General features: G+C 37.7%; 1 protein-coding gene across 2 annotated transcripts in view; it reads left to right on the plus strand.

Moving 5' to 3' along the window:
* Positions 1 to 19,106, plus strand: part of MYO16 (myosin XVI) — a 609,548-nt gene that overhangs the window by 225,997 nt on the left and 364,445 nt on the right. The window lies entirely within an intron of this gene.

A 19,106-nucleotide genomic window follows, 5' to 3' on the forward strand; every position in this document is an offset into this window, starting at 1 on the left:
CTCATTCTCATTTGCCGTCTTCTCTACCTGCTGATCATTTCAGAGCCAATATTAAGTCTGACTCTCAGCAAAAACGAGTTAGAACAATTAAAATGGTTTATCAATGTATGTACCAAAGAACACTTGTTTACAATGAGTTAAACATAATTTTATAAAAACCCTCTGATTTAAAAACAATGTTACTATATCAGTTATGAAATCAATTTCATGTACCCTGAGACCAAATAATATTTTAAACACGTTCGAAGGTTTTAGCTAAACTGATAATGAGGTTTCCAGTGATTATCATTATGGCTAACTTCCCTGAAAGAGAAAATACTGATATGTGTTTTTTTCGCTCATAAGCATTAAAAAATTATTTATTGTTGTGTATGTTATCTCCTAAAATAACCTTTCTGTTGCATTGAAAATATCAAATGGATTAACATCATTTTCAAGGTCTGAAAATGTGACACAAAGTGTGAATAACAAATAACATTCAAATTAATGTTAAATTTATTGAAGAATAAGTGTTCATTTAACTCGTAATACGATGCTTGTGTTTCCGGAGTTTTTCTTTGCCAGCATATGGATATATAAACACAGTTTTTATGTATATAACTTAGGTATGCTTACATATTCATTCATTTTTAAATATTTGTTCGGAATCTACTGACGGTGGTGCTTGGAATATATAACAAAACAGATAGCAAACATTGTCAGGTAGAGATGGACTGTGAGTATCTAAATCAGTAAGTAAATCTCTATGAATAAATAACATTGCATGTAATCTGTGGGACCTTATTTAAAAGTCTGTGACATCATTTTAAAGACCTTCAAAAACAGCAATCGGGTAAAGCAATTGTGTATTCAGAGCAATATTATAAAAAATTGATAGCACCTATAAAATTACTGAAAGATAAATTATTAAACATTGGAAAGCTTGTTATCTCCAGAATACTACTGCTAAAATATGCATTAAAATAAGTAAGACAAAGATAGAAAGCTTTATGAAAGGTTTTAACATGATATAAAAGTTCATTTAAAACCATAGAAATACCCATGGTGAAAATATACAGAAAGCAAATATATGAAAATCTGGATATTCTAATGCAACCCCTCTGAAACAGATCTCTATGAATTTATATATTCATATTCTTCAGAGGTGGTGTTGTGGTTACTGGAAAGAGCTTTGCCTTATGACTAACACTTAGTCTGAATAGTTAAAGACGTTGACGCCCAACTTTCAAAAACAAGTAGAACAAGCAGACAAAATATCAACAAGGGAATAGAAGACTTAAATAACACTATAAACCAACCAGATCTAACAGACACAATTAGAGCACTTCATCCAGGTATTGTGGAATACATATTCTTTTCAATTGCGCATGGAACATTCTTTTCCAAAATCAGGAATGAAAGAGGAATATTACTCCTGAATTTACAGAAACAAAAATAATTAAAAGGAAATGCTATTAACAATTGTGCACCAAAATATTAGGTAACCTAGATGAAATTGACAAATTCCAAGAAAACACCAAGAAGCAGAACTAAAGAAAAAAAGAGAGCATTGGAATAGACCTACAGCAAGTAAAGAGATTGAATTAGTCATCAAAAACTTCTCGCAAAGCAAAGCTATTGTCCACATGGCTCCAAGGCTGAATTCTTCCAATTGTGTAAAGAATTAACACCAATCCCTCACAACACTTTCAAAATCAGAAGAGCAGGGAATTGTTCTTGACTCATTCTGTCGGGTCAGAATTACCCAGATACAATAATCAAATAAAAATGTCAAATAAAAAGAAAACAACAACCTCATGAATATAGCTTTAAGATACCTACATAAAACACCAGCAAATCAAGTTCAGCCACATATAAAAAGGATTTCACAATATGTCTTTGTGAGATTTATGACAAGAAAGCAAGGCTGAGCATTCAAAAATCAGAAAATATGGTATATCATGTTAATAGAATAAAGAACAAAATCAAATTGTTATCTCAACATATGCAGAAAAAGCATTTGACAAAGCCCAACACCCTTTTATGAGAAAAAAGTAAATAAACTAAGAATGGCAGGAAATTTTCTCAACCTGATAAAGGGCAAGTCCCAAAAAATAAAAAAAGGAAACAAAACAAAAGCAAAACAGAGCTCACGTTGTACTCAACGCTAACTGATCCCTTACCCCGTAAGAGCTCACGTTGTACTCAACGGTAACTGATCACTTACCCCGTAAGAGCTCACGTTGTACTCAACGCTAACTGATCACTTACCCCATAAGAGCTCACGTTGTACTCAACGCTAACTGATCACTTACCCCGTAAGAGCTCACGTTGTACTCAACGCTAACTGATCCCTTACCCCGTAAGAGCTCACGTTGTACTCAACGGTAACTGATCGCTTACCCCGTAAGAGCTCACGTTGTACTCAACGGTAACTGATCACTTACCCCGTAAGATGAGGACAAAGGCAAGAGTGTCTGCTGTCACCAGCTCTGTTCAACATTGTATTGGCGGTTTTCGCTAGAGCAACCTAGCAAGGAAATAAATAAATAAATAAAAAGTGTCCAAACTGGAAATGAAGAAGTCAAACTATCTCTATGTTCAGATGACATAATCTTGTATGTAGGAAATTCTAAGGAATTTACAAGAAAATCCTATTTGAACTAAGAATATAGTTCAGGAGGATGGCAGTACCCATGATCAAGACACAGAAACAATCTGTATTTCTATACACAGCGATTCATAATTCAAAAATCAGATTAAAAACATACTTAGTAGGGGAGGAAAAAAGGAAAAATTAAAAAAACAATTTAGTTTACAACAACATAAGAAAAACAAAATACTTACAAGAAAATTTAAGAAAAGAACTGCACATTTTTACACTGAAAACTACAAAACATCAGTGAAAGAAATTAAAGAGCCTAAATATATGGAAAGAAATATTACATTCATGGATTGGAAGACTTAATACTGATAACACAATCTCTATAAAAAATCAGATGACTTTTTGAAAAAGTTGATAGGCCGATTTTTAAAATCACATAACAATTCAAAGACCCAGAATTCCTAAAATGGTAATGTGCAAAACGAACAAAGTTGGAGAACTCACACAACCCTATTTCAAAACTTACTTAAAATCTATAATAACTAAGACATTGTGATACTGGCATAGGATATAAATCAACAGAATAGAACTGAGAATCCAAAAAGAACCCCTTACATTTCTGGTTAACATGTTTTTGCAAAGAATACCAAGATGATTCTATGGGAAAGAATAGCCTTTTACGATAAACAGCACTGAGACAACTCGATATCCACATGCAAAATAATGAGTTGGACCTGTACTTTATAACATACATAAAAATTAACTCAAAATGGATCATTGACCTAATGTAATTGATAAAACTATAAAACTCTCTTTAAAAAATGTAAGTCTTTCTGACCTTAGATGAGGCAATGGTTTCTTAGATACGACACCGAAAGATAAACAAGAAAAGCAAAAGTAGATAAACTCAAGATTTTAGTGGTTTCAAAGACAGTAATAAGAAAGTGAAAAAAAAAAAAAACACAGTGGGAGAAAATTTCTTCAGTGGTGTATCTAACAAAATGTAAAAGAATGCCTACAACTCAAAGACAACTCCCTTAAAAATGGGCAATGTATTTGAATATATGTTTCTTCAAGGAAGATACAATCATAGCCCATAAGCACACACAAAAATCCTTCACATTATTTATCAGGAAAATCCAAATGGAAACCACCATGAGATACCACTTTATACTTCCTAGAATGGCCATTAATAAAGAACAACAAAATAAAGGCAAATCGGTGTTGGCAAGGATGTGGAGGAACTGTCACTCTCATATGGTAGTAGTGGGAATGTCAAATGGTGAGGCAGTGATGAAAAAAAATTTGGCAGTTCTCGGAAAGTTAAACATAGATTTACTGCATGGCCCATAAATTCTTCTCCTAGGTACATTGTTTATCTCCCAGATAATGAAAATGTATGTCTTCAAAAAAACCTGTATATAAATATTCATAGGAGTTTTATATATAAGAGCAATAAAAAATGGGGGAACAACTATCCATGACTTCACCATGTATTCCGTCATCTGAATCATGGCTGCTCACTTTTCTTCATCAATTTTAATCCCAACTTCCTATTCCTTTGCATTCTCAAGGTGATTTGTTTCTTTTCCTTTTTCCCAGAATATATTTTGCTACAATTGCAAGAAAGAATGGAATAGTTAATTTTTTTTTCTGTTATCTCAGGATACAAGTCAAATTTCTGCTTTAGAATAAACTCACATTTATTGTTTTGGTGAGCATTTTGTGCAGTACATCATGATTTAGTAAGGTTAAGGACATCACTTCCACTATGCCCTGCTGTCAATAAACACTGCCTGTCTTTATATATTTGATGAATTGGAAATTCCTATGCTATTGGATTATCCCATATTTCACATTTTCTAAAGTGTCTCCTATCCAATCATCATTCCTAAGTTTTCCCCATGTTGCCTGACTTTCAAGTGCATGTCTAAAAATGCACAGCTTTAATTCCAAAGACCCTTCCACCTGTAACATTCTGTATCTGTAAGGCCAGATCCCTGTAGGCCTGCTTTGTCTTCTTTCCATACTCGACTGCTCTTCATTCTGCTCCTCTGTTCCTTCTGACAGGGCGCCTCCTCTCTGTGTTGCCTTTCTGTCCTTAGATGTATTCAAGTGCCTCACTTGCTGTTATTGCCACTGATGGAACAACTGCTGCTGAATATGCCCTTTGGTGTCTGAGCATGGATGTGCTCACCCAGGGTTGTAATCACTGAGCAGTTTGGATATGTGCCAACTTGCATTTCTAATATTCTAGTTCATGGAGCCCTTGGGGGAAAGCCCACAGAAATTCTGCATGTTGCCTAAGTGGAGTAGTTCATTGATGAAAGGGGGTTTTTAACTTATTATTTTTAATAATAGCAACAACAATTTTGACAACTGATATTTTTTACTACAGTTACCAGGTATTGAATCTTGAGCAAACTTGTTTGGGTAATTTCATTTAATTCTCAAAACAACACCTGGATGCATGTCCTTTTACTTAACCGTTTGATACACACCTAGCTGAGGCTGGGAGCTTCAGAACATGACTCATGCCACACACGTGCTAAATCTGTTACTGTTTCAGTGCGGAGGTATTTTTATTTGTAATTCCAAAACTTATTGTTTGGCTGTAGAAAGGAAATTGATAGCACTAAACTCCCTCTCTGAGTGTTCCTGGTGAAGCCCGGTGGCGTGGTGCTTATGGGCAGAGACTCCAGAGCCACTATCCAGCTTCAGATCCTGGCTCTGCTGTTTACTGGCTCTATGACCTTGAGCAATTCACTCAACCTCTTTGTGACATTTTTACTCAAGTGCAAAATGTGGGTGTTGTTTTGTAAAGAATCTGGCTGATTTTTGTCCTCAGTTTCTGGGAGGGAACCAAATCCTTGGAATTTCCCATGGAATAAGAGTGTCTTTGTTACTCGTGAGCCCCTCGGATCACATCTGAGTTTATCCTACCAGGTGAGATTACTCAGGGTAAGGGTCTAGTCATACCAGAAAAAACAACAATGTGATTAAAGACCAATCATGTGATTAAAACCAGCCCAACTTCCAGGAGGAGCAGGACAGGCTCAAGATGGGAGTTCAAACATGCGGCCAATGACGGCATCACTGACGCCTATGCAATGAGACACCAGTAAAAACTGTGGACATTGACACTCCATGGAAACTCCGATTTGGTGAGCACATCGGTAGGCTGGAGTTTGATGTGCCCTGCATCCTTGGGGAGGGGTCTCAGAAGCTCTGCATTTGGGACCCTCTCAGACCTTTTCATATTTTTTGTTTGCCAGGATTGTCCTAATTCGTATCCTTTATAATAAAGCTGTATTAGTACTTTGCTGACTTTTGTGAGCCATTCTAGTAGATTGTGAAACCTGGGGGGCTTGTGAGAATCCCAGAATTTGTAGCTGGTTGCTCAAAAGTTCAAATGACCTAGGGACCCCCAGACTTTTTGGCTGGAATCCAAAAAGGGCACAGTCTTGCTGAGGACTGTGCCCTTTACCTGTAGGCCCTTGGCAGTTAGCATAATTATACTGCAAGACATCAGAGTTTGATGATGATAATAATAATAACTATGTCATAGGGTTGTTCTTCATAACTGAGTTAATGCTCTAAAGCATTTAGAGCAATATCTGCTTCATTGTAAGTACTAAATAACGACTTAAGAAATGACCAAAAAAAGATGTTTCTCACTTATCTTTGAACTGTCAGCAAAAGCATCTAAAGAAGAAAGGCCTTGTAGCTATAGGCTGAGACAAAAATAGTGGTAGGCCTTCCACTGGGTGCTTTTAAACTGATTATAACCATATGGAGAAAATCTTATTTTCTAAGCAGCTGGAAAGAAAATCCAGTATCAGTAAAGACCAGCTTTGATTGGGTGTGAATCCTCTGATGAGGTTGTGTGGGGACTGGGTCTCCAGAGATTCTGAGTCATCTGTCACCTGGGATAGAGAGGAAATGCTGCTTTCCTAGGGATGAGGAAAGACTATGAGGAGGGGACCTGAGCAGGACTGAGGGCCACAGGAAAAGGGACTTCTTGGAGTTGCTCCCAGGGTGACTTCAGCCAAGTGGCTACTGGGGAGGAGAAATACCCCATGGGGATCTTTGAATGAAACAATATATAATGCATTATGCCCCTTTTGACCTTAGTAAATGGGTAAGACTCACAATAGATTTGGAGGAAGGTCTTAAATATGTCAGATATTAATTTAATCTTTGGATCTTTATCTTATTTCATAGAAGCAGAAAAAAACAAAAGGTTCATTAATTTTCTACAGTGAACAATTTATATAGCTGTGTTTCTGGGATTAACATTGAGAACTGTCTATTCAGTCCATTATTTTAAGTGCCAGAATAACCAAATCACATATGCCATCTCTTTACATCTATTTCTGTTAGTAATAATATTTTTATTGCAAATTCAAATGTAGCTGGACCTGTTTCCCACGTATGGTGCCTTCACAGTGTCTTCAAATGGTGGAAGAGGGGTGCAGTGATCTGGGGACAGTTTTATCCAGGCTTTAATCCTCCTGAGGGCTCATGAGTTAGTTACTTCCTAAAGTTCTACTTCTTAATGCTATCACTTTGAGGATTAGGTTTCAATATATAAATGTAGGGGCCACACAAACTTTCAGACCATACCAGCCACTGTCCTGGCCACTAAAACACATGCAGAAGTCTACCAGGCATGGAGTTGCCAGGTAAAATGCAAGAAATGCAGCCAAATTTGAATTTGCAATAACAAATTTATTGTTCATAATTGTCAAAGATTTTTTATTTGCTATATCCAGCAAGTGTTTAACAGGATAGGGCTGCAAGGAATGTTGTTAATCTCTTGATTTAAAAGGATAGATTTCTCTGGTAAGCATCACTGTTTCTTTCCTTCTGTTGCCTTCCTTCTTGGTACGGAAGTGTGTGACCTGATAATGCCAAATAATCTTGCAACCACAAAATGAAAGTTACTTTCTTTTTTTCAGACAGAGTTTCATTCTTGTTGCCCAGGCTGCAATGCTATGGTGCAATCTTTGCTCACTGCAACCTCTGCTTCCCGGGTTCAAGCGATTCTCCTGCCTCACCCTCCCAAGTAGCTGGGATTACAGGCGCCCACCACCACACCCAGCTAATTTTTGTATTTTTACAAGAGACGGGATTTCACTACCTTGGCCAGGCTGGTCTCGAACTCCTGACCTCAGGTGATCCACCCACCTTGACATTTCAAAGTGCTGGAATTACAGGCGTGAGTCCCCATGCCAGGCTGAAAGTTACTTTCTAATAACTGAGCAGGAAGCTAGAACAAATCAAAGCCCCAGAAGATCTGGAGAAAGTTACCATCCCTGGGCTTCCTATTTCTGCTTTTCTTGTTATGTGAGAAAAATCAATGTCCATTTCTTTAAGATACTATGCTTAGTTTCTGATGTGGGCAGCCTAAAGGAATATTGACTGGTGCTATAGCTGCTGTAACCTTGGGGTATCATGCCCTTGGGGTATCTTGCTTCTTGTGCCAAAGTTTTAGAACTCCAAAGATTTGGAAGTTGTGCAAATGATACTACGTTGATTTTCCAGTGTGTTTCAATGTTCCATATGGATTTTTTTTTTTTTTTTTTTTTTTTTTTTTTTTTTTTTTTTTTTGAGACAGAGTCTCGCTCTGTCGCCAGGCTGAAATGCAATGGTACAATCTCGGCTCACTGCAACCTGCGCCTCCTGGGCTCAAGCAATTCTCCTGCCTCAGCCTCCTGAGTAGCTGCAATTATAAGTGCATCACCGTGCCCAGCTAGTTTTTGTATTTTCGGTAGAGACGAGGTTTCACCATGTTGGCCAGGCTGGTCTTGAACTCCTGACTTCAGGTGATCCACCCACCTCGGCCTCCCAAAGTGCTGGGATACAGGCGTGAGCCACTGTGCCGGGCCGCGTATGGATTTGTATGTCCTGAAAACCTCTTTTTCACAAGCAGGAATTTCTCATAACGAGAGTGACCATATGTGCCCATTTGGTCCAGTCTGGTTTCTTCGTGTTTCCCCAGCATGATGATGAATAAAGTATTCTTTATTCATCATCATGAATACTCTTTCAGTATTAAAATGTCCCAGTTGTCACCTTCAGTTCTACTTTTGCAGAATCAGAAAACTGTGGCATAAAATTTCTTGTGTGGCTTCACTTCGTATTAATATATTAAAGAATATTAATTGAAGGGATGGCCTGCCCCCTCCACACCTGTGGGCATTTCTCGTTAGGTGGAACGAGAGACTTGAGAAAAGAAATGAGACACAGAGACAAAGTATAGAGAAAGAAAAAGTGGGCCCAGGGGACCGGCGCTCAGCTTACAGAGGACCCACGCTGGCACTGGTCTCTGAGTTGCCTCAATGTTTATTGATCATTATCTTTACCATCTTAGAAAAAGGGAAGTGGCAGGATAATAGGATCATCATCATCGTAGGGAGAAGGTCAGCAGTAAGACATATGAATAAAGATCTCTGTGAGTGAATAAGTTTAAGGAAAAGTGCTGTGCCTTGATATGCATATGCAAACATCTCCATAAACCTTTTTAGTGTATAAAGAGCAGCATTGCCGCTAGCATGTCCCACCTTCAGCCCTAAGGCGGTTTTCTCCTTTCTCAGTAAACAGAACATACAATCAGGTTTACACCGAGATGTTCCATTGCCCAGGGACGGGCAGGAGACAGATGCTTTTCTCTATCTCAACTGCCAAGAGGCCTTCTTTCCTCTTATACTAGTCCTCTTCAGCACAGACCCTTCACGGGTGTCAGGCTGGGGGACGATCAGGTCTTTCCCTTCCCACGAGGCCATATTTCAGACTATCACATGGGGAGAAACCTTGGACAATACCTAGCTTTCCTAGGCAGAGGTCCCTGTGACCTTCCACCTTTGGCAGTGTACAAGTCCCTGGGTACTTGAGATTAAGAGAATGGTGATGACTTTTCACAAGCATGCTGCCTTCAGGCACTTGTTTAACAAAGCACACCCTGCACAGCTCAAAATCCTTTAAACCTTGAGTCACCACAGCACATGTCTCTTGCAAGGCCAAGGTTGGGGGTAGGGTCACAGATTAACAGCATCTCAAATACAGAACAAAATGGTGTCTCTTATGTCTACTTCTTTCTATATAGACACAGTAACAGCCTGGTCTCTTTCTTTTCCCCACAGTTAATGCATAGTATTTAAGCAATTTAAGCAATAATACATCACATTTGTATATTGTCTTTTAGATTACAAATGACTTTTGTATCAAATAACTCATTTGATATGTATGTATAATTTTTTAATTTAGTAATCTATAAAACATCAAGCCTTTTTAATCAAATATTACAACTACGTTGTTAAATTCTACAGAATGTGTTTACAAAGTATTGATAAACCTGTCAATGAGTTCCCTAATTATTTTCTCTTAGGTATTCTGAAGTCCAGTAGTGCACAAAGAGAAATGTCATCGAATATAGGGACAGAATGATCCATTCAGGGAGCATTCCTTGCAAAGCTAACACTTGAAACTTTCAGAATCTTCCTTCATATATACATAAAAGTACTAAATTATACTTAATTTACAGATTTTCCCTTAAACGAGCTGTTAAAATTTTTTTGCATATATCTGTTGAGAGCTGTCAAGATTAATGTGTCTGAAAAACAATACAAACTCCAGTTCAGCCAATGACACATTGAAAGTTTTATTTGCTTTTTAGACACAGGTAATATTTTACCATAATGGTCTTTATATTGTAAAAAAAAATTCTTACAAAAATTAATTTTTAGAAGGACCAAATATATACAGCAATTAATTCAAATCTCTTCAAGAGCTCTTTCGTTTAATATTAATCTTTAGACCTTTATCTTTATAGAAGCAGAAAAAAACCAAAAATTTAATTGAATTGTCTACGGTGAACAATTTATGTAGCTACGTTTGTAGGAGTAACATTTAGAACTGTCTATTCAGTCAGTTATTTTAAGCACCAAAATAGCCAAGTCACATATGCCGTATCTTTACATGTGTTTGTGTTATTTTTGTTGTTGTTGTTGTTGACCTCATGTATCTCAATATATTCAATTGTATTTCATCTCTATGGTTCTCTAAAATTACGTTAGTTACAATGGGTGATACTTGTTGCCTTTGTTGGTTTCATTTTATTACATTCCTGTTTCCATTTTCAGAAATAAAATCCTATTTCCTATAGGCACATTTTCTCTGCATGAAGTTACTTTTATGTTTGTCAGGATAAGTAAGTCTGGCATAAATCCAGTAGAGTTCAGAAATTGGTTGTCTGCTGGTATATTCTCATCTAATTTTTTTTCACAGTCAGAGTTAAATCTGTCTCTACTGTATTAATCTAAGCTACCCTTGGATGGTACTGAATTTCTTTTTTTAAATGTTTATGGGATCTGTCTTACCCTTAGAAAATATACTGTCTCATTTCTTTTTTTCTCACCAAATAAAACTTCTATTACTAATAATTTCTTTTTTATAATCAGAATAAGAATTTCTTGTTGAAGAAAATTTGGACTGCAGAAAAACATATAGAAGCATGAAAAAAATCACTCATTTGCTTCAAAGAAAAGTTGCACCAGAGAAGTTATACAGGAAGGAAAGACTTTACTAAAAACTATTGCACTAAGGGAGAATGATTGAACTCAACTCAACTGAACAAAAAGTGGGAGAGTTTCTAAGTGCTGGGGTGAGCTAGCGGGAAAGTATTGTAGCACTTTAGGAAGGGTTTGGTCAAGGTGACTAAGCCATGGGCATTTGCTAATTGTCGTTTATCAAAGTTAGGCTCCTGTGCTCCACAAAAACCATGTGGGCTATGTTCTTCCCTGTTTAGACTTCAAAGAGATGACTCCCAGGTCATAAAGACATCCCTGGGTTGTAAAACTGGCCAGAGGCTGGGAGAAGATATACATCTCAAAGAGGGAGAGAAAATATTTGCAGTTCAGTTTTCTAAAGTCATTGCTCCAAGAAAAGGGAGTTCAGAGGATTAGAGATAGTCCAAAATTTGGCTGAGAGGAGGTTAAGGCCTTCTGGGTCACTACTCCACCTTCTTGATGAAACTACTATTAACTTGGAATTTTTCCTTTTACCCTTTTTATGTTTCCTCTTTTATTCAGTCTTGCACTATATATACACACACACACACACATATATAAATATATATATATACACACACACACACATATATAAATATATATACACACACACACATATATATATAATATATATACACACACACCATATATAAATATATATACACACAAATATATAATATACACACAACATATATATAAATATATATATATACCCACACACACATATATATAAATATATGTATACACACACACATATATAAATATATACACACACACATATATAAATATATATATACACACACACACATATATATAAATATATATATACACACACACACATATATATATATATACACACACACATATATAAATATAATCACATCTTACTTTTAAACAGAATCTGATATTTTTCCAATCAATAAACATCTAATGGGTATTAAGAAAATACCAATGATTAAAATTTTTTTAACAAATAACATTTTATTATATGTGTCATTAAATTCTACAAATACATAGTAAGTGAAAATTTAAATATATCGAAGTCAAATTGTCTGAATGCTATTATTAATCACAATGATTATAGATAAAATATTTTATTTTAAAAGAAAGATCCCTAAACAATTGTTTTATTTTAAACAATATTTAAAATATTGTATGCCATCAGCTTAGGTATACAATTTGCACTTTTCTTGTAGAAAATAAGTGCATGACTAATTAATATACTGCCTTTCAAAACAATTGTATTACTTAGAATTGGTTTTTTTCTTATATGAATAAAAGAGTGATATGGTTTAGATGTGTCCCCACCCAAATCTCATCTTGAATTATAGTTCCCATAATCCCCACATGTCCTGGGAGATACCTGGTGGGAGGTAATTGAATAATGAGGGCAGATTCCCCCATGCTGTTCTCTTGATAGTGAACTTGTTCTCACAAAATCTGATGGTTTTATAAGCATCTGGCATTTCCTCTGCTGGCACTCATTCTCTCTCCTGTCAACTTGTGAAGAGATGCCTTCTGCAATTATTGTAATTTTCCTGAGGCCTCCTCAGTCATTTGGAACTGTGAATCAATTAAACCCCTTTCCTTTATAAATTACCTAGTCTCAGGTATGTCTTTGTAGCAGCATGAGAACAGACTAATACAGTAAATATGTACTGGGAGTGGGGTGCTGCTGTAAAGATGCCCGAAAGTATGGAAGCAATTTTGGAACTGGTTAACAGGCAGAGGCTGGAACAGTTTGAAGGGCTGAGAAGAAAACAGGAAGATGTGGGAACATTTGGAACTTCTGAGAGACTTGTTGAATAGCTTTGACCAAAATGATGATAGTGATATGGACAATGCAATCCAAGCTGAGGTGGTCTCAGATAGAGATGAGGAACTTGCAGGGAACTGGAGCAAAGGTGACACTTGCTATGCTTTAGCAAAGAGACTGGCAGAATTTTGCCACTGCCCTAGAGATCTGTGAAACTTTGAACTTGAGAGAGATGATTTAGGGTATCCGGCAGAATAAATTTCTAAGCAGCAAAGTGTTCAAAAGGAAACAGAGCATAAATTTTGGAAAATTTGCAGCCTGATGATGCAGTAGAAAAGAAAAACCCATTTATTAGGAAAAAAATTCAAGACTGCTGCAGAAATTTGCATAAGTAACAAGGAGCCAAGTGTTAATCACCAAGACAATGGGGAAGATGTCTTCAGGGCATATCAGAGACCTTCACAGCAGCCCCTCTCATCACAGGCAAGGAAGTCTGAGAGGCAAAAATGATTTTGTGGGCTGAGCCCAGGACCTCACTGCTGTGTGCCACTAAGGGACTTGGTGTCCTGCACCCCAGCAACTTCAGCCTCAGCTGCAGCTCAAAGGGGCCAAAGGATAGCTCGGGCCTTGCTTCAGAGGGTGCAAACCCCAAACCTTGGTGGAATACATGTGGTGTTGGGCCTGTGGGTGCTCAGAAGTCAAGAATTGAGATTTGGGAAACTTAGCCTAGACTTCAGAGAATGTATGGAAACATCTGGATTTCTAGGCAGAAGTTCGCTGCAGGAGCAGAGCCCTCATTGGGAGAACCCCTGCTAGGGCACTGAAGAAGGGAAATGTGGCATTGGAGCCTCCACACAGAGTCTGCACTTGGGCACTGCTTAATGGAGCTGTGAGAGTGGGCCATGTTCCTCCAGACCCCAGAATGGTAGAACCACTGAAGGCTTGCACCATGCACCTGGAAAAGCTGCAGACCCTCAATGCCAGCCCATGAAAGCAGCCAGGTGCAGGGCCATACCCAGCAAAGCCACAGGGACAGAGCTACCCAAGGCCATGGGAGCCCACCTCTTGTATCAGTGTAACCTGTATGTGAGACATGGAGCAAAGGAGAATCATTATGGAATGTTAAGGTTTAATGACTGCCTTACTGTATTTTGGACTTGCATAGGGCCTGTATCCCTTTGTTTTGGCAAATTTCTCCCATTTGGAATGGGATTATTTAGCCAAAGCCTGTACCCCTAGTGTATCTAGGAGGTAACTAACTTGCTTTCAGTTTTGTAGGCTCATGGATGGTAGGGACTTGCCTTGACTCAGATGAGACTTTGGACTTGGACTTTTGCATTAATGCTGGAATGAGTAAACACTTTGGGGGACTGTTGGAAAGGCATGATGTTTGAAATGTAAGGACATGAGATTTGGGAGGGGCCAGGGGCAGAATGATATGGTTTGCCTGTGTCACCACCCAAATACCATCTTGAATTTCAGTTCCCGTAATCCCCACGTGTGATGGGAGGGATCCAGTGGGAGGTAATTGAATCATCCGGGTGGTTTGCCCATGCTGTTCTCATCATAGTGAGTGAGTCTCATGAGATCTGCTGGTTTTATAAGCATCTGGCATTTCCCCTGTTGGCACTCATTCTTCCTCCTGCCGCCCTGTGAAGAGGTGACTTCTGCCATGATTGTAAGTTTCCTGAGGCCTCCCCATCCATGTAGAACTGTGCAGTGAATTAAACCTCTTTCCTTTATACGTAGTCAGTCTCAAGTATGTCCTTATAGCAGCACGCAAACAGTGTGCAAATACAGAGAGTCTCTGTAACTATTTCTTTGCGATTATTGTTAGTGGTATATCTTATATAGCCTATGATGTAATTGAGTGAGTTAGTGACTTATTTTTGAGATGCAGGTGAAAAGTTCTATGTGTAGAGATTATTGATTAAGAATACAAAACTGTAGGGCTTGATATACACTTAGATATTACCTAGTTTAACTCTTGCATTTTGCAAAGGTGAAGCTGTGACCCAGAGATTTCAAAGGCCTTAAAAGTTCAGGTGGCAGCCAACTTGAGGTAAAATCTGATTTAGAATGATGTCTCCATAGTCTTAAGCCAATCTTTTTTCCAACCATAGCTCTCATGGAGTCTACTAGTGATACTGCAATTAGATGTGAGATATAAAAGGATTATTTCAACTATTTTACTAAATTCAGTTCTTCTTCTAAAGTATTTATTCTAAAGAAATCTTTATAATTGGTGAACTTTTTTGTATTTCATAAACTGTCTTCTTTGTTTGGACCTTGACCAATCTACTCTTTTATTAATCACCCTAGACTCAAAAAAATCTGGTATATGCAAACCCTCCCTTTTGTTTATAAAACTCTCTGACAAAGAAGAAAGAAAATATGATGGATAGATGAAGAAAAATACAGAAAATATTTGTATGATATGAGGGTAGATGTAGACAGTGTGGCAGGTGGGTAAGCACACAGGTTCTGTAGCTTAGATCCGACAGATTCAAACGTCAGCTCCAGTAGCACCTGGTGTGTGTCCAGAGCAAGTTCTTCTCCTCTGGGCTCTCAGTTCGCTCATTCATAAAACAAACAGACATTATAAAATAATGAACACTTTATAATGTTGTGAAAATGAAACAAATTTAATACATGTAGAGTGTTTAGAACAGAAGACTATCACATGTTAAATGTCATATAATTAATATAACGTTTTGCAGATAGTTCACTCAAATTATAGAAAACAATAGGGAAAGGCCAAGAACGGTGGCTTATGCCTGTAATCCCAGCACTTTGGGAGGCCAAGGCAGGTGGATCACTTGAGGACAGGAGTTTGAGACCAGCCTGGCCTCAGAATTTCATAATGAAACCCCATCTCTAGTAAAAATTAAAAAAAAAAAAATTTGATCGGCATGGTGGTTCATGCCTGTAGTCCCAGCTATTCAGGAGGCTGAGACAGGAGAATCACTTGAACCTGGGAGGCAGAGCTTGCAGTGAGCCAAGATCACACCACTGCACTCCAGCCTGGGTGACAGAGTGAGATTCTGTCTCAAAAAAAAAAAAATATATATATATATATCTATGTATCTATATATAGATATATAGACACACACACACACATACACATACACACCATAACAACTTTTTAAAATATGTGAAGGGGTTTTGTTTCAAAGAAGCATAGAACATATTCTTGGGAACTCTGTGAATGATGAATGAAGTTACAGCAGACAGGCATTGTCCCAATGGTGCTTGTGGAGGAAAGACGGTCTCTTTGGAAGTAATATTTTATCATTTGATGGTATTTGTCTTAGTTCATTTTTTGTTGCCTATAACAGGCTGCCTAAAACTGGGTAATTTATAAGAAATGAAAGGTATTTCTTATGGTTCTGGAGGCTGAGAAGTCCAAGGTTGAGGGGTGACATCTCGTGAGTGCCTTCTTGCTGAGGGGACTCTCTGCACAGTCCCAAGGTGGCACAGCATATCTCATGATGAGTGGCTGAGAGTGCTAGCTCAGGTCTCTCTTCCTCTTCTTATAAAGCCATCAGTCTCACTCTCATGATAAGCCATTAATCCATTAACTCAATAATCTGTTAATCCATGAATGGATTAACTTATTCATGGGGGTAGAGTCCTCATTACCTAATCACCTCCTAAAGGTTTCACCTCTCAATACTGCCTCACTGGCGACAAATATTCAAATCACAGCAGTATCAAGCAGATCTGGCTATGAAATTTTTATAAGCATTATAAGCCTTTTCTTTTCATAGTAAATTTTTTTCAATTAATAACTATACTATTGAGAAGAACCGTCTACCTTGATCCATGAGCATCCTTCACATTCTTGCTCAGTTTGTCAGACTGCAAGGCATATGTAGATAGCTACATAGGCAACTGAGTAAATTTAAAGAATCATATTCACTCCCAAAAGAAGGGACTGACTTATTTGCTCCTTGATGCAATGTTTGTTGCTTGCTCAAAAGATACTTGATATCTACCTGGCTTTCTCTCCTGTAACAGCACTTTCTCTAGTGTTGACATCCATTAAGATCCAACTGTATTGCTTTCTTCCTACTTCCCCCTCCTCACTACATGGAACAGAAGACAAATATAAACATAAGAAGACAAATATAAATGAAGAACTGATATAAACATAAGCTCTGTGTCTTCCTTGAGTAATAAAGTCTTTTATCTCTTGTCCAGGGAACTCTTGTCTTCTGCAACTAACCATGGAATAGTAACAAACTAACTTATTAGATTGTAAGTAGGGTGAAATCTCAGAAGCTTGACAGTTCTAGACACATACAAACAACAGCTGATTTTATTGCCTGCTATGGCCATAGTCATGGTGCTACTCCCTTTATGTGCATTATGTTATTAGTTCTTCACTATAGTCCATTTGCAATTTGATTTTACAGAATGGCTACATAACTCACCCAAAGTGGTATAGCCAGATATCAAACATGGTAGTTTTACTGACTTGAAAATGTATGTCCATACATCTGTACTATGCCATGCTATCTCATATTAATATATGATCCTCTGTCCCCTCACATACATGCAAGTATTTTCATTGGCTCAAACACTATAAAACATCATCATCCAGAGTTCAAAATAAGGAAGACTGACCTTGCATTTCTGTAAACTTATTTCTTAATATTCCTGCTTTTCCATCAGGAATATTGCTAGTCTCTTTTTTTTATTCATGCTTTCCTAGGTTCTATGGTTCAGTTGCAAGGCAGGGCATAGAGATGGGCTGCAAAGTGATGAGACTGTGGTGGTTACTGAAAGCAACCCTTCAGTTTATTCTCTTCTTGCTATGTGAAGGTTAATATACAAAATCATTTGTGTATTTATATACTAAAATTCAATAAATGGAAATTGGAATTTTATTTTTATTTATTCATTTGTTTCATTATTTTTTGAGACCAGGTATCACTCTGTCACTCAGGCTGGAGCGTACCTATGCAATCACAGTTCAATGCAGCCTCAACCTCATGGACCCAAGTGATCCTCCCACCTCAGCCTCCTGAGTAGCTGGGACTACAGGCACGCACCACCACAGCTGGCTATCTTTTTACTTTTTGTAGAGAAGGGGCTCACTGTGTTGCCCAGGCTGGTCTCAATCTCCTAGACCTAGGCAATCCTTCTACACTCAGCCTTGGAATTTTAAAATACATTCATAAAACCATAAAACAGAATAAATGTAAAAATTATTTGTAAGATTTTCATTCTGAAAGCTAAAACATATTGGTGAGGGAAATTGACAAAGATCAAAATAAAGGTACTTGTTTTCATGCATGACACAAGTTGACATTGTCAGTATTTCAATTCTCACCAAACTGATTTATCAATTGAATGCAATGCTAATCAGAATCACAACAGGTATTTTTGTGAAAATTCACAAACAGATTCAAAATGCATATGAAAACTGCGAAAGACTGCCAGATAATTGTGAAAGTGAAAATAAAGTTGGATGACTCACATGACTGGTTTCCAGTCGAAATGCGAAGATATTTGAATCAAGACAGTGTAGTATCGATTTAATAAGGAATGATTCGATCAATGAAACACTCTTAAGAGTCCCAACATAAACCCACACAGATATGATCACTTGATTTTTTAAAAACGTGTCCCACTAAATGGAAGTGAAAGTCATTTTTTAAAAAACAATGCTGAGGCCGGGCGCGGTGGCTCAAGCCTGTAATCCCAGCACTTTGGGAGGCCGAGACTGGGCGGATCACGAGGTCAGGAGATCCAGACCATCCTGGCTAACATGGTGAAACCCCGTCTCTACTAAAAAAAAATACAAAAAAACTAGCCGGGCGTGGTGGTGGCGTCTGTAGTCCCAGCTCCTCGGGAGGCTGAGGCAGGAGAATGGCGGGAACCTGGGAGGCGGAGCTTGCAGTGAGCTGAGATCCGGCCACTGCACTCCAGCCTGGGCGACAGAGCGAGACTCCCGTCTTCTCAAAAAAAAAAAAATAATGCTGAAACATTTGGACATCCATATGAGAAAATAATGTCCTTCAACTCATATATAGCACTGTATACAAAAAGTAACTCACAATGGATCTTAGATCAAAGTATAAAGCTTAAAATTGTACAAATCCTAGAGTAAAACCCAGGAGAAATTTTTGGTGACGTTGGGTTAGGAAAGGAACTTAGATAAGTCACAGAAGCACAAACTGTAAGAGAA

Source organism: Rhinopithecus roxellana, chromosome 18 (assembly GCF_007565055.1).
Source record: "Rhinopithecus roxellana isolate Shanxi Qingling chromosome 18, ASM756505v1, whole genome shotgun sequence".
Taxonomy (NCBI): Eukaryota; Metazoa; Chordata; class Mammalia; order Primates; family Cercopithecidae; genus Rhinopithecus; species Rhinopithecus roxellana.